The following is a 12742-nucleotide window of genomic DNA, read 5'->3' as shown; positions in this document are numbered from 1 at the left end:
AATTAGCATGGATCTGTGAATACTGGAATTGGGTGACGGCATTGAGCAAGCTTTGGAGTTGTTACGGGACAAGCTCATGTAAGGTGTCACATGGTCAAGTCTGTGGCAATGGATAGGTCTTGGTCAGAGGCTCATTAAGTGTCATTTGCTTTAGCATGAAGGGTACTATTGGGGGATAGTAACTTTGGTTACATCCCAATACAACTGGAGGGTGTAGGTCTTGAATGGTTAGGAGTATTATCCACGTGATGTTAATACCTTACTCCCTTGGCTGCACACTATAAAAAGACCACTGCCCTCTACCCTAACACAAGATAAATAAATTCACTGCACTCATAGATTGTGATGCAAAAAGTTTTTCAAATTTATTGAGGCGACTGTGAAGTCATTCCAACGTTTCGACCCCGCCTGGGTCTTAGTCAAGAGTCGCTTCAAGATGGGTGCCTGGGATATGGAAATTTGAGTGGATAAATAGCGTTTGGTAGAGAATACCTTGAGGATAAAGGTCCTTGAATTTATTTATTATCTTGGATTGGACCCCTTTTTCACTTGCACCACCACCCACTTGTCTGAGTGCAGACCAATGTTTTTGATCTACTCTACCCTAACACACACTCCCTAAAGAAGAAGTGACGAAATGTACGTTGAGGTAGAGGGACATGGATGCTGCAGCCAGTAGTTAGAACTGTTCTTGTGTTACGGGGGGCTGTCTGATAATAACCGAAAGGAGTATCAGACAGTCAGGGTCCACCGTGCAAAGACTTTGCTGCAGACTATGGCAGAGTGCAATACCTCTGTTAACTCACAGAAGGATATAATAAGAAAGTAAAGCAATTCCTCCCTTACTTGGAGGGTGTGTGGAATGATCTCTGTTAATAATCACAGAGACAAAGGCAATGTGTGCGAAATGGCACCTACCTAGGTCCGCTCTTCTAGTGGTGCAAAAGAGACGAACAGCAGCGTAAGCCGCACAAAGCTCCTACCTGCGTTCGCTCCACTAGTGTGCGAGGACACGAACCACTAGATATGGCACCTGCCTAGGTCCGCTCTTCTAGTGGTGCAAAAGAGACGAACAGCAGCGTAAGCCGCACAAAGCTCCTACCTCTGTTCGCTCCCCTAGTGTGCGAGGATACGAACAACTGCCAGACGCAGTATAAGGAACGTTACCCTAGCGGCAACGTCCACCTACGAGTACAATCACAAGGCCCAGCCAGACCATGTGCCTCAGGCACCTGCCTATGTCCGCTCCCCTAAGAGGTAAGGATACGGACAGCAGCCGAAGCTGTAAGGTATAAGAACGCTACCCTGCCGGTAGCGCTCACCTAGCATAGACAGAGGAATGCCTAGAGGAACGCGCACAGAGCGTCTACTCATATGCATGAACCAAGAGGACTGAGCACCATGCGGCATGTGTCAGGGTCTTATATAGACTCTGTGCCTCATCCAAGATGGAGGACACCAGAGCCAATCCGCTTCCAGAACGACAGGAGTGACGTCATGCTGGCCTATCACCGAGCAAGACGTCACAAGCACATGACCAGCGACCAATCGGCATAGAAGGTGTCAGAGACATGTGACCTCGTGTCAGCGATGATGTCACCCGCACATGTGCAATGGCTCCAAGATTGGACTTAGTCTCCGGCGCTCGCACATGTGCAGTAGCAAGAAATCTGGACTTAGTCTCCAGCGCTCGCACATGTGCAGTAGCAAGAAATCTGGACTTAGTCTCCAGCGCTCGCACATGTGCAGTAGCAAGAAATCTGGACTTAGTCTCCAGCGCTCGCACATGTGCAGTAGCAAGAAATCTGGACATAGTCTCCAGTGCTCGCAGCAACCGTAACAGTACCTCCCCCTCAAGGGCCCCCCTCCCGGCGACGCAGATAATCGGCAACTAAGTCGGGAGCATGGACAGCCTCCTCAGGCTCCCAAGAGCGATGTTCTGGGCCATAGCCCTCCCAATCTATCAAGAAGAACCTGCGCCCTCTAACCATCTTAGAACCAACTATGGCTCGTACCTCATAGCTAGAGCGAGAGGAATCAGAGGCAGGAGAGTGCACTTCACGAGCGTGAGGTAAAATAGCCGGCTTTAGCAGTGAGACATGGAATTTGTCATGAATCCTAAGATGGACAGGTAACTTCAATTGATAGACTACAGGATTTACCTGTCGAAGAACCTCATAAGGACCCAGGAAGCGAGGAGCAAATTTGACAGAGCTCACTCTAAGTCTCACGTGTTTTGCAGAGAGCCACACAAAGTCCCCTGGAGAAAAGACAGGAGCCGGGCGACGAAACCGATCGGACACCGTCTTCATACGGTCCTTAGCTGCTTGGATCAACTCTTGAGTCCGATCCCAAACCTCTCTGGCATTAGTTGCCCAGTCGGCCACAAGAGGAGGAGGTGCAGCAGCGGGAAACGGTACCGGTACCCTAGGGTGTTGCCCATTATTGAGTACGAACGGTGTCTGCCCAGTGGCCTCAGCCAGCGAATTGTTAAGGGCAAATTCTGCCCAGGGTAGGAGGGAGGACCAGTTATCGTGGTTCGCAGCAACAAAGTGTCGAAGGTATATAATCATAGATTGATTGGTACGTTCAACCAAACCATTAGTCTCCGGATGGTATGCCGAAGAGAGATTCAACTCAATTTGCAGAAGGCTACAAAGATCTCGCCAGAAACGGGAAGTAAATTGCGGGCCTCTATCACAAATGATACGATCTGGCATCCCGTGAAGCCTAAAGACATGCTTGAGGAATAGTTTGGCTAGTACCCTGGAAGATGGGATTCTCGATAACGGTACGAGATGAACCATCCGGGAGAAATGGTCCGTAATGACCCACACAAATCTATGCCCCTGTGAACATGGAAGATCACCCACAAAGTCCATGCCTACCACCTCCCATGGTCTATCTGGCACTGGTAAAGGATGCAAGAGCCCAGCCGGTCTCTGCCGTAATGGACGGTTGCGAGCACACGAGTAGCAGGAACCGACATATCTCTTGACGTGGCTGGCTAAGTGTGGCCACCAATACCACCTCTCCAGTAACTCTCGTGTCCGCCTAATACCAAAATGCCCACCCACCTTTGAGGTGTGAGCCCATGACAGTATATCATTCTGTCGATCAGGCGGAACATATGTCTTGCCCGGTGGGATTTGGTCTAACGTCACAGGGGAGAGCGTATGAAAAACCCTGGAGGGAAGGATAAGACGAGGTTCGTCATTCTCTTCCTGGGTAGAAAGCATAGAGCGAGACAGGGCGTCTGCCTTGTTATTCTTACTCCCAGACAAATAGTTGATGGAGAAGTGAAAGCGGGAGAAAAACAAGGACCAGCGGGCTTGGCGAGGATTCAGACGCTGAGCGGTTTGTAAGTACGTCAGATTCTTATGGTCTGTATAGACCTGGAAAGGATGTTTCGCTCCTTCCAGCAAGTGACGCCACTCCTCCAAGGCTAATCTCAAGGCGAGCAGTTCCCTATCCCCAATGGTATAGTTTCTCTCTGCCGGTGAAAAGGTTTTAGCAAAGAAGAAACACGGCCTTTTTCTACCTGCACCGTTCTTTTGATACAAGACCGCACCAGCACCCACTGAAGAGGCATCAACCTCTAAGAGGAAGGGCTTACTCTCATCGGGTCTTTGAAGAACGGGAGCAGTTGAAAAGTGTCTTTTTACTGCCTCAAAAGCCTGAGATGTCTCAGTAGACCAGGCTTTGGGATTAGCACCTTTCTTAGTCAAGGCCACCAAAGGGGCCACCAAAGTAGAAAAATGGGGTATGAACTGCCTGTAATAATTTATAAATCCTAAGAAGCGTTGCACCGCCTTTAAGGAATGAGGTTCGGACCATTGCAGGACAGCAGAGAGCTTCGCAGGATCCATAGCCAGACCCTCTTGTGAGATAATGTAACCCAAAAAAGGCAATGAGGACTGCTCGAATACACATTTCTCGAGTTTAGCAAACAATGAGTGCTCCCTTAAACGGGAAAGGACACGAATGACATCCTGACGATGAGTCTCCAGATCAGGAGAAAAAATCAGGATGTCGTCCAGATACACCACTACTGAGGATAACAGTAAATCCCTGAACACATCATTTACGAAGTCCTGAAATACTGCGGGTGCATTACATAACCCAAAAGGCATGACGAGGTATTCATAGTGACCATCTCGGGTGTTAAAAGCGGTCTTCCATTCGTCACCCTTTCGAATTCGTACCAAGTTATACGCACCCCGCAGATCCAACTTCGTAAAAACTTGAGCTCCTCTCAGTCTGTCAAAGAGCTCCGAAATTAAAGGTAATGGGTATTTGTTCTTTATTGTGATTGCGTTGAGACCCCTGTAATCTATGCAGGGACGCAAATCACCCTCTTTCTTCCGAACAAAGAAAAACCCAGCTCCCGCGGGAGAGACAGACTTACGAATGAACCCCTTCTCTAAGCTCTCTCTTATATAGGTCGACATGGCCTCCGACTCAGGTATCGACAGGGGGTAAACCCTGCCTTTAGGTGGAACCGAACCTGGGATAAGGTCTATGGCACAGTCATACGGCCTATGGGGTGGAAGAACCTCAGCACCCTGTTTGGAGAACACGTCAGCGAAATCCAAATAGGGTGTAGGTATGGGAGAGAGATCAGTTGATGCAACTGCAACGACCTTAGGTGGTAAGGGAAGACATCGGGACTGACATTTCGAACCCCAACTAATAATGCTGTCAGACTCCCAGTCAATGTGAGGAGCATGAGTCCGAAGCCATGGAAGACCCAGAAGGACGTCATCTATACCCTCAGGCAAAACAAGAAAAGAAATCTCCTCTATGTGACCCTGAGACAGGGAAAGGCACAAGGGAACTGTCCTCAATGTAATGGAGTCAGACAACATAGTTCCATTAACAACACGGACAGGAATAGGCGCCTCTAACATGATAGAGGGAATATTGTGTCCCTTTACAAATCCTGAGGACACAAAAATCCCGTCAGCTCCGGAATCCACAAAAGCCATAATAGGCCATGTATTCTCAGATAACGAGAGCTGACCTGGGATACAACACTTAGAGGGTGCAGAAGACGTCTCTAGTAACCCCCCTCTAATGGTTACTAGGCCAGGGAGTTTCCCTGACGACTAGGACACTTGTTGGCATAGTGCCCAGCCTGACGACATACGTAACATATAGGAGGACCAGACTTGCGTAGTCTGGAGAACGTATGACCTAACTCCATAGGAGTGGGAGATGTTTCAGATGCTGAGGAAGATGGTAGTGGACCCTCAACAACTGGAATAGCCCGATGCTTAGGGCGTGAGGAAGAGACCTCAAGTCTACGTTCCTTATGGCGTACATCGATCCTCGTTGCTACTGTGATCAAGTCCTCCAGAGAAGCAGGGACTTCACGAGTAGCAAGGGCATCCTTAACATAGCCAGCCAACCCTCTCCAGAAGATAGGAATCAACACCTTCTCTGGCCAATCTAGTTCTGCCACCAGAGTTCTAAAAGCAATGGCATAAGAACTAGTGGATAACGAACCCTGAGATAGATCTAACAGTCTCAGGGCCGCATCATGGGTAACTTGCGGACCCATGAATACCGCCTTAAGAGCATCAAGAAAGTCTTGATGTCTCAGAGTAACCACATCAGAGCGCTCCCATAGGGGAGTCGCCCATTCTAAGGCTTTGTCCTGAAGTAAGGAGATGATAAAGCCTACTCTGGACCTCTCCGTAGAGAAGCGAGAAGAGTTAACCTCTAGGTGTATCTGACACTGACTAATGAAACCACGACATGATCTGGCATCGCCAGAATATCTGTTTGGTAGAGCAAGTCGAGGATCATGTGCAGATGTCACCATGGTCTGAGGTTTATCCTCTATACTCTTGAGCCGTGACTCAAGTACTTGTATGTAACGGTGTAACTGCTGATATTCTGCCATAACTGCCAGACCCTTGGCTCAGTCCTAATGTTACGGGGGGCTGTCTGATAATAACCGAAAGGAGTATCAGACAGTCAGGGTCCACCGTGCAAAGACTTTGCTGCAGACTATGGCAGAGTGCAATACCTCTGTTAACTCACAGAAGGATATAATAAGAAAGTAAAGCAATTCCTCCCTTACTTGGAGGGTGTGTGGAATGATCTCTGTTAATAATCACAGAGACAAAGGCAATGTGTGCGAAATGGCACCTACCTAGGTCCGCTCTTCTAGTGGTGCAAAAGAGACGAACAGCAGCGTAAGCCGCACAAAGCTCCTACCTGCGTTCGCTCCACTAGTGTGCGAGGACACGAACCACTAGATATGGCACCTGCCTAGGTCCGCTCTTCTAGTGGTGCAAAAGAGACGAACAGCAGCGTAAGCCGCACAAAGCTCCTACCTCTGTTCGCTCCCCTAGTGTGCGAGGATACGAACAACTGCCAGACGCAGTATAAGGAACGTTACCCTAGCGGCAACGTCCACCTACGAGTACAATCACAAGGCCCAGCCAGACCATGTGCCTCAGGCACCTGCCTATGTCCGCTCCCCTAAGAGGTAAGGATACGGACAGCAGCCGAAGCTGTAAGGTATAAGAACGCTACCCTGCCGGTAGCGCTCACCTAGCATAGACAGAGGAATGCCTAGAGGAACGCGCACAGAGCGTCTACTCATATGCATGAACCAAGAGGACTGAGCACCATGCGGCATGTGTCAGGGTCTTATATAGACTCTGTGCCTCATCCAAGATGGAGGACACCAGAGCCAATCCGCTTCCAGAACGACAGGAGTGACGTCATGCTGGCCTATCACCGAGCAAGACGTCACAAGCACATGACCAGCGACCAATCGGCATAGAAGGTGTCAGAGACATGTGACCTCGTGTCAGCGATGATGTCACCCGCACATGTGCAATGGCTCCAAGATTGGACTTAGTCTCCGGCGCTCGCACATGTGCAGTAGCAAGAAATCTGGACTTAGTCTCCAGCGCTCGCACATGTGCAGTAGCAAGAAATCTGGACTTAGTCTCCAGCGCTCGCACATGTGCAGTAGCAAGAAATCTGGACTTAGTCTCCAGCGCTCGCACATGTGCAGTAGCAAGAAATCTGGACATAGTCTCCAGTGCTCGCAGCAACCGTAACATCTTGTTTGTGTGACTCCTATATTTAAACGGCTTTGTATAACCGGATTATCTAGCTCTAGATAGTAGCAGCATCGGACATGCACATTATACTATCTGGGGATCCATAAATTTCAGGTATATTGCACAGCACGGAGCACTTTAATTTTAATCAATCATGCATGGAGTTTAATAGAATATCATGATTTATATGTCATAGAATTGTGCAGTAGTCTGATATCACAGGATATAGTGCATCTAAACTACTTGTATGAAGTAATATTGGTTATACAGTATATTCATATCTTAGTTAATTTTAATTAATTAAATTAATTTTAGCAACCAGTGACTTTATACAGCACAGAGCACTTTACATTTCTTGTTCTATTTATGCATTATCTGTGACTAGTATACTGACTTATGTATTGCTTTCTTTACATTTTTTTAATATAATGAATTTTGAATAAAAATTAATATTTTAAATTATTCTTTAGCTTCATTAGTCTGAATACCTGTTTCAGACTATGGTGTAAATTGTAGTTAATTGAAGCTTCACCACTTTTGTGGGGAAACAATTGTATATCGTTTGGCACTTTTGTGATTATTTGTTTATAAGATGTGGGGTCACCGTTGTTGTGGGTGCTCCGGGTTTTGGTCAGGTTATAATTTAATAAAGGCTGCTATGGCCATTATACCAATGTTGCAAGCAGTCATGTGTCTTGTTTAGGTATATTAGGTATTAAAGGGGGGTGTTATTGGTTAAGGTAAAATTGAATGACCAGATTCCTCTTACCTTGTCATGCTTTCTCCCCTGTCTGTGCTACTCGATGACACAGTGGGTGGTACTCATCAGCAGAGATAGAGGAAAGGAGCATATGAACCACCCACTGTGAGTTAGTATGGATATCTTATATAACATAGGCCAATTTGTTTGCAAATATTGAGCTTTGGCATAGCATTGTTTACTCACTAGTCAATGCCAGAAAACTGTTGTACAAAGAATACTAATTTCGAACTAGAGTTTAGTATATACTGACCAGAATGTCAACATTTTATTGCACTTCTATCATAATCAAAACTGAGTTAGGAGTAAATGATTACTGAAAAGATTCCGGTTTTGGCATTCTGCCATGAATTTTGCTACTACATAGCTGAATTTGACTAGTATAAGACAATACATGGTGAAGTCTGTTGTGTTATAGAAAGGAAATATGGCTTCATAGTAGGAAATTCACCTGTAGTCTAAATACTAGGGAAGCGAATTTCACAGGATCAAGAGTAGAATGAACCGCACAAGACTATTCCACAAGGAACTGAGCAGCGCTGTGAATGATACTTGTTGAGAAATAATTGTGTAGGGCTTTCCTGTATTAAAACATCCCCTTATTGAATTAATAGCGTTCCTTAAAATGTTCTATACAAATGTAAAACCCAGGTATACTGCTGTTAGTGTATTGCAATGTCTGCTCCAATATTCCTTTTATCCATTAAATTTTGAAAAATATAGAAAATGACTTTTTTTTTAACATGGTCTTCATTTGGAGTAGTATCCTGCAGCGCAATATACTTCAGACAAATCTGATGCCCCATTGTGTCCTGAATGTAATTCATTCATTTCATTTTATCCTTATTTTTCGGCTTCTTGCCAGGAGAGAATGCATTGTGCTTCCTACTGGAACCACTGGCTTACAGGATATCTTTTTACATCTCACTTACCAACTGTTTAATTTGTTTTGGGACCAGTTTTTATCTGAATTTTTTTTTCAAGATATCATGGTCATAATAGGATCAAACTGAGAACAATGAATTCAATATTGTCTCTGGAGAGGAAATACATAAAAGTGAGCAAAACACGCATTGACTACAATGGAGGGGGTGTAAGCGGGTTTTCCTCCTTCATATGGTTCAGACTGCTTACATGAATAATATAAATCTTGTAGTTATCTTTAATAAAGTCACAGTATATTTCTGTCTTGGTTCTATACTTTCAGTGCATAATAACAAAACCAAAGTTTAGTTATTTTTTTAAGGTTTCTTCTGATATTACCCTTGTGCCCTTTAAAACTGTGGGGTCACTTGATGTAGATATTATATAGAGCAGAAACATGACAGTATAATAATGCTAATATGTTGTATATATTACTAAAAGAATAGAAATCGATTAACAGAAATTAAAGAAATTTTGAATGTTTTGCTGCTTCAAATGCTTTCCCTACACAGTCAAATTGGCCATTAAAGCTGTCGTGTGGGAAAAATGTAGATGGGGATATTAACATTGTGTCACCTTCATTTTCTGTATTGTTGAAGGGCCCCTTTAATAATTTTTACTGTATCCCAATGCACCAAAGTTTTTTATGTGTATGGATCATTTCTCTGAACATTTGCTTGAACATGATCAAATAGAATCTACATTGTTTTTGTAAATGAAAAACTGACAGCAAAATTACACAATTATAAAATGTGCTCCTATGTGGCTAGATTTAAAGCAAGTCAGAATATGAGCTACTGAGTAAAACAGGATTGCATAGTAAATTGTTTTTATATATATATATATATATATATATATATATATATATATATATATATATATATATATATATATTTTTTTTTTTTTTTTTTCCACATCACAATTTATATTAAAAAAAATCTAAAACTTTCTCACTAGTTACTAAGCCTAACACTAGACTCCTTTTTCCTGTTCTACACAGATGATTCTTCAGCAGCCACATGAACAAAGATAGCAATAGACTGGCTCATCGACTACTACAGGAAAACTTTCTGGGCATGCTTTTTGATCTGTGCAGAGGTCATTGAGCAGGAAGAGGGAGGAGGTAAGATATCTGCATCAAATATTGTTAATTGTGGATTATATGTTAGCTATGCAGGAAGAAGGATTTTTCAGACATTCATCCGGTGGTTAAAAAATATTTATTTCATTGCACAAAGATTTAGATAGCAACAAGCAACTGCATGCAGTAGAAGTACAGGTTCATATCGCCACATATGTGCAAGTGCACAGGTGTATAGCGCCACAGCCTCAGCACCGCAGCTTTGTAACTACTGTTATACCACAGATTGTAAACCAATAATACATTTAGTAAAAATATTGAGAGCATTTGACCAATGATATCAAGATAAAACATCAGATCATCTTCTTGTATCACTTATAAATTACTTCACAACATGGATTGCAGTGGATACACACAACACTTCTGGGGTGGTGCTCAAGTAGGGTCCAAAACCATCTCAAGTAGATGTAGAAACTTGGCACTCAAGATCAATGTGAATAGCGGTGTTTATTGTAAAGAACTTGTAGGACCTGCACAAGCACAGACATTTCGGTCAAAGACCTTCATCAGTGTGCATGCAGAGGGTCCTCAGAAAGTATAGCAACTTGGCAAATGGTATTACTGAATATGACACGGTGTAAACTGCTGTCTATGTAGTAATGCGTCTGTGCTTGTGCTGGTCCTACAAGTTCTTCACAATAAAAACCACTATTCACATTGATATGGATTGCAGTCTGCTGGAAGGAAGTATCAAAGCAGAAGTCAAAGATAATCCAGTGTAAAGGTTAAAATTTCCAAGCTTTACTTCCATACTAAATAAGAGAAAGCTCTATAGGGAAACATTGCACAGCATACTACACTCCTACTGACGCATTTCAGGTGCATGATGTGTCTGTAACCATACTGTGTAGCGTGCTGCACAATATTGCTATATGTAGTTTTTTTTATTGAATATTAAAATAAAGATTAAAAATTAATTGTAGCCATTATCCTTGACTTTTGATGAGTGTCTGTAATAAAACTGTCTTTCGACAGAGATGTTTGACTAAGATGTTAAGAAAGAACAGAGGGATACATTGACATTCCAGCAGGTCTATATGCATAGGGAATACTGAGCCTCATTAATCAAACTTGTCTGAAAGTGATCATTTTGCCAGGCAGGTATAGAGATATCCTGCTTTTCAGTACAGAGCATTTCTGTCTCAATTCTAATAGGGTAACTCTTTTATTCTCTTTACTCCTGCATCTGAAATCTAGTTTACAACTTTTTACGTGAGTTTTGAATGAGTGACCACAGAAAAAAGGTCAAGAAATGTGTAAAGGGTATGTCATCATAATTCACTTATGGGTCTGCTATTTGCAGAGTCATTGTGTTTTAGGTATTTTCTGTTTTTCTGTATTCTCCAGGTACAGGCTCGGTGGGAGGGGCCAATTTGGTCACACCGCCAGTAATAGTTCCAGCTCTGCAGTGTACGCTTCTGGTTTTCGTGAGTTATTCTGATCATTACCTTGCGTCTTATTCCATGAACTCTGTCCCTCCTTTATTATCTGTACTCCCTGTCTCCCTGACTCTCAATCTGTTTTGTGACCCTGGCCCCGCTGTCTCCTCTGTACCTTTGTGACCTCTCGTTTTCTGAACCCGGCTTGTGCGTGACCTCGACTTCTCTTGCTCCTCAGTACTGACGTGACCTCCCAGCTGCTGACACTCAGCTTGATCGACTACTCTGCAGACTGTCCCCGCCTTGGTACTAGTGATTCCTACCGGTCAAGTGCCTCACTACACCTAGGTACTGTACAGCATTCTAGTGTATCTGTGCCCCATGGTGGTGAGCGTTACATTATTACTGGTGGCGTTCTGAGTGAAACAGCTGCAAGATAAGGCAGAACGATCACCCGGAATGAGGCATGACTGAATAGGTCCCTCCCATCGAGCCTGAACCTGGAGAATATAGACAACAAAAAAACACCTAGGACACAAAGGCTATGCAACGAGCAGAGCCATAAGTGAATCATGACAGGGTATGAGTTTATTTTTCTCTTAGGTAGAAACACAGTGGACATCTGTATACATGTTTTTGAATGAGTCCCACAATGGATCCTCCACATATACACCAATGTTGGCAGAGCTGTGTGAAACTGGCATGAAAACACTCACAATTGTAACATTTTTGCACAACTCCATTTGTTTATTGGCGCATTAGTAGTTTTTATATGTCTCCATAGAAGCCACAATATTAAGCAAATCTAAAAATATCTACCTGAGAAACCACCATCAAGCCCTTGTAGTGAATATTAATGCCAAGTTTTTGACTCTAACCAAAATTATTAAGAGAGGTGATGACTTGCATTACCAATATGGATGTTCACAATTTTGGGTGGCTGTAAAATCTCAAAAATCTGTAATTATACAAAGAAGTTATCCACTATGTTTAGAGGACTAAGATTAACATTTATTGAGGTTATTGTGCTGGTTAATTCCTTTAAAACGTTCAACAGGTGCTTGAAAGTCTTTTTTCTAAAACATATCACAAGTTGTATGTATCAGATTTCTAGATATGAGTTTTTAATCCACAGATATGTTCTGATTGCCATATTGAGAATTAGTTAGGAAGACATTTTTCTCCAAATTGAATGTATTTATCTGCTTGTTTCAATCCAGAAGCAAAACAAAATGGTATTATTTCTAAAATATTAGAAAGTAGCTACGAAATGTGTATTAAAAAAATGTTGCAGCATTCACTAATTTTGATAATTTCCTTAAAAAAATTTCTCATGTCGGAACACAAACAGATTTCTAGCTAATAATAATGGGTGAGCGTGCTTGGCACTGTTTGGTACTCATTTGAGCATCGAGGTGCTCGGCCAAGTATCGCGGGTGCTCGAATGTGTTGT

General features: G+C 43.4%; 1 protein-coding gene across 4 annotated transcripts in view; it reads left to right on the top strand.

Annotated features, from left to right (window-relative positions):
* SOX2 (SRY-box transcription factor 2) overlaps window positions 1-12742 on the top strand; it is a 1239357-nt gene that overhangs the window by 339963 nt on the left and 886652 nt on the right. For all 4 annotated transcript variants that reach the window (XR_012751674.1, XR_012751671.1, XR_012751669.1 and 1 more), the window contains one exon: window positions 9770-9892. The gene's annotated coding sequence lies outside the window, so the exon portion shown is untranslated. The remainder of the gene's footprint in view (window positions 1-9769; window positions 9893-12742) is intronic.

Source organism: Anomaloglossus baeobatrachus, chromosome 3, assembly GCF_048569485.1.
Source record: "Anomaloglossus baeobatrachus isolate aAnoBae1 chromosome 3, aAnoBae1.hap1, whole genome shotgun sequence".
Classification (NCBI taxonomy): Eukaryota; Metazoa; Chordata; class Amphibia; order Anura; family Aromobatidae; genus Anomaloglossus; species Anomaloglossus baeobatrachus.
Note: the sequence above shows the minus strand (reverse complement) of the source record. Positions and strands in the feature narration are given on the sequence as shown.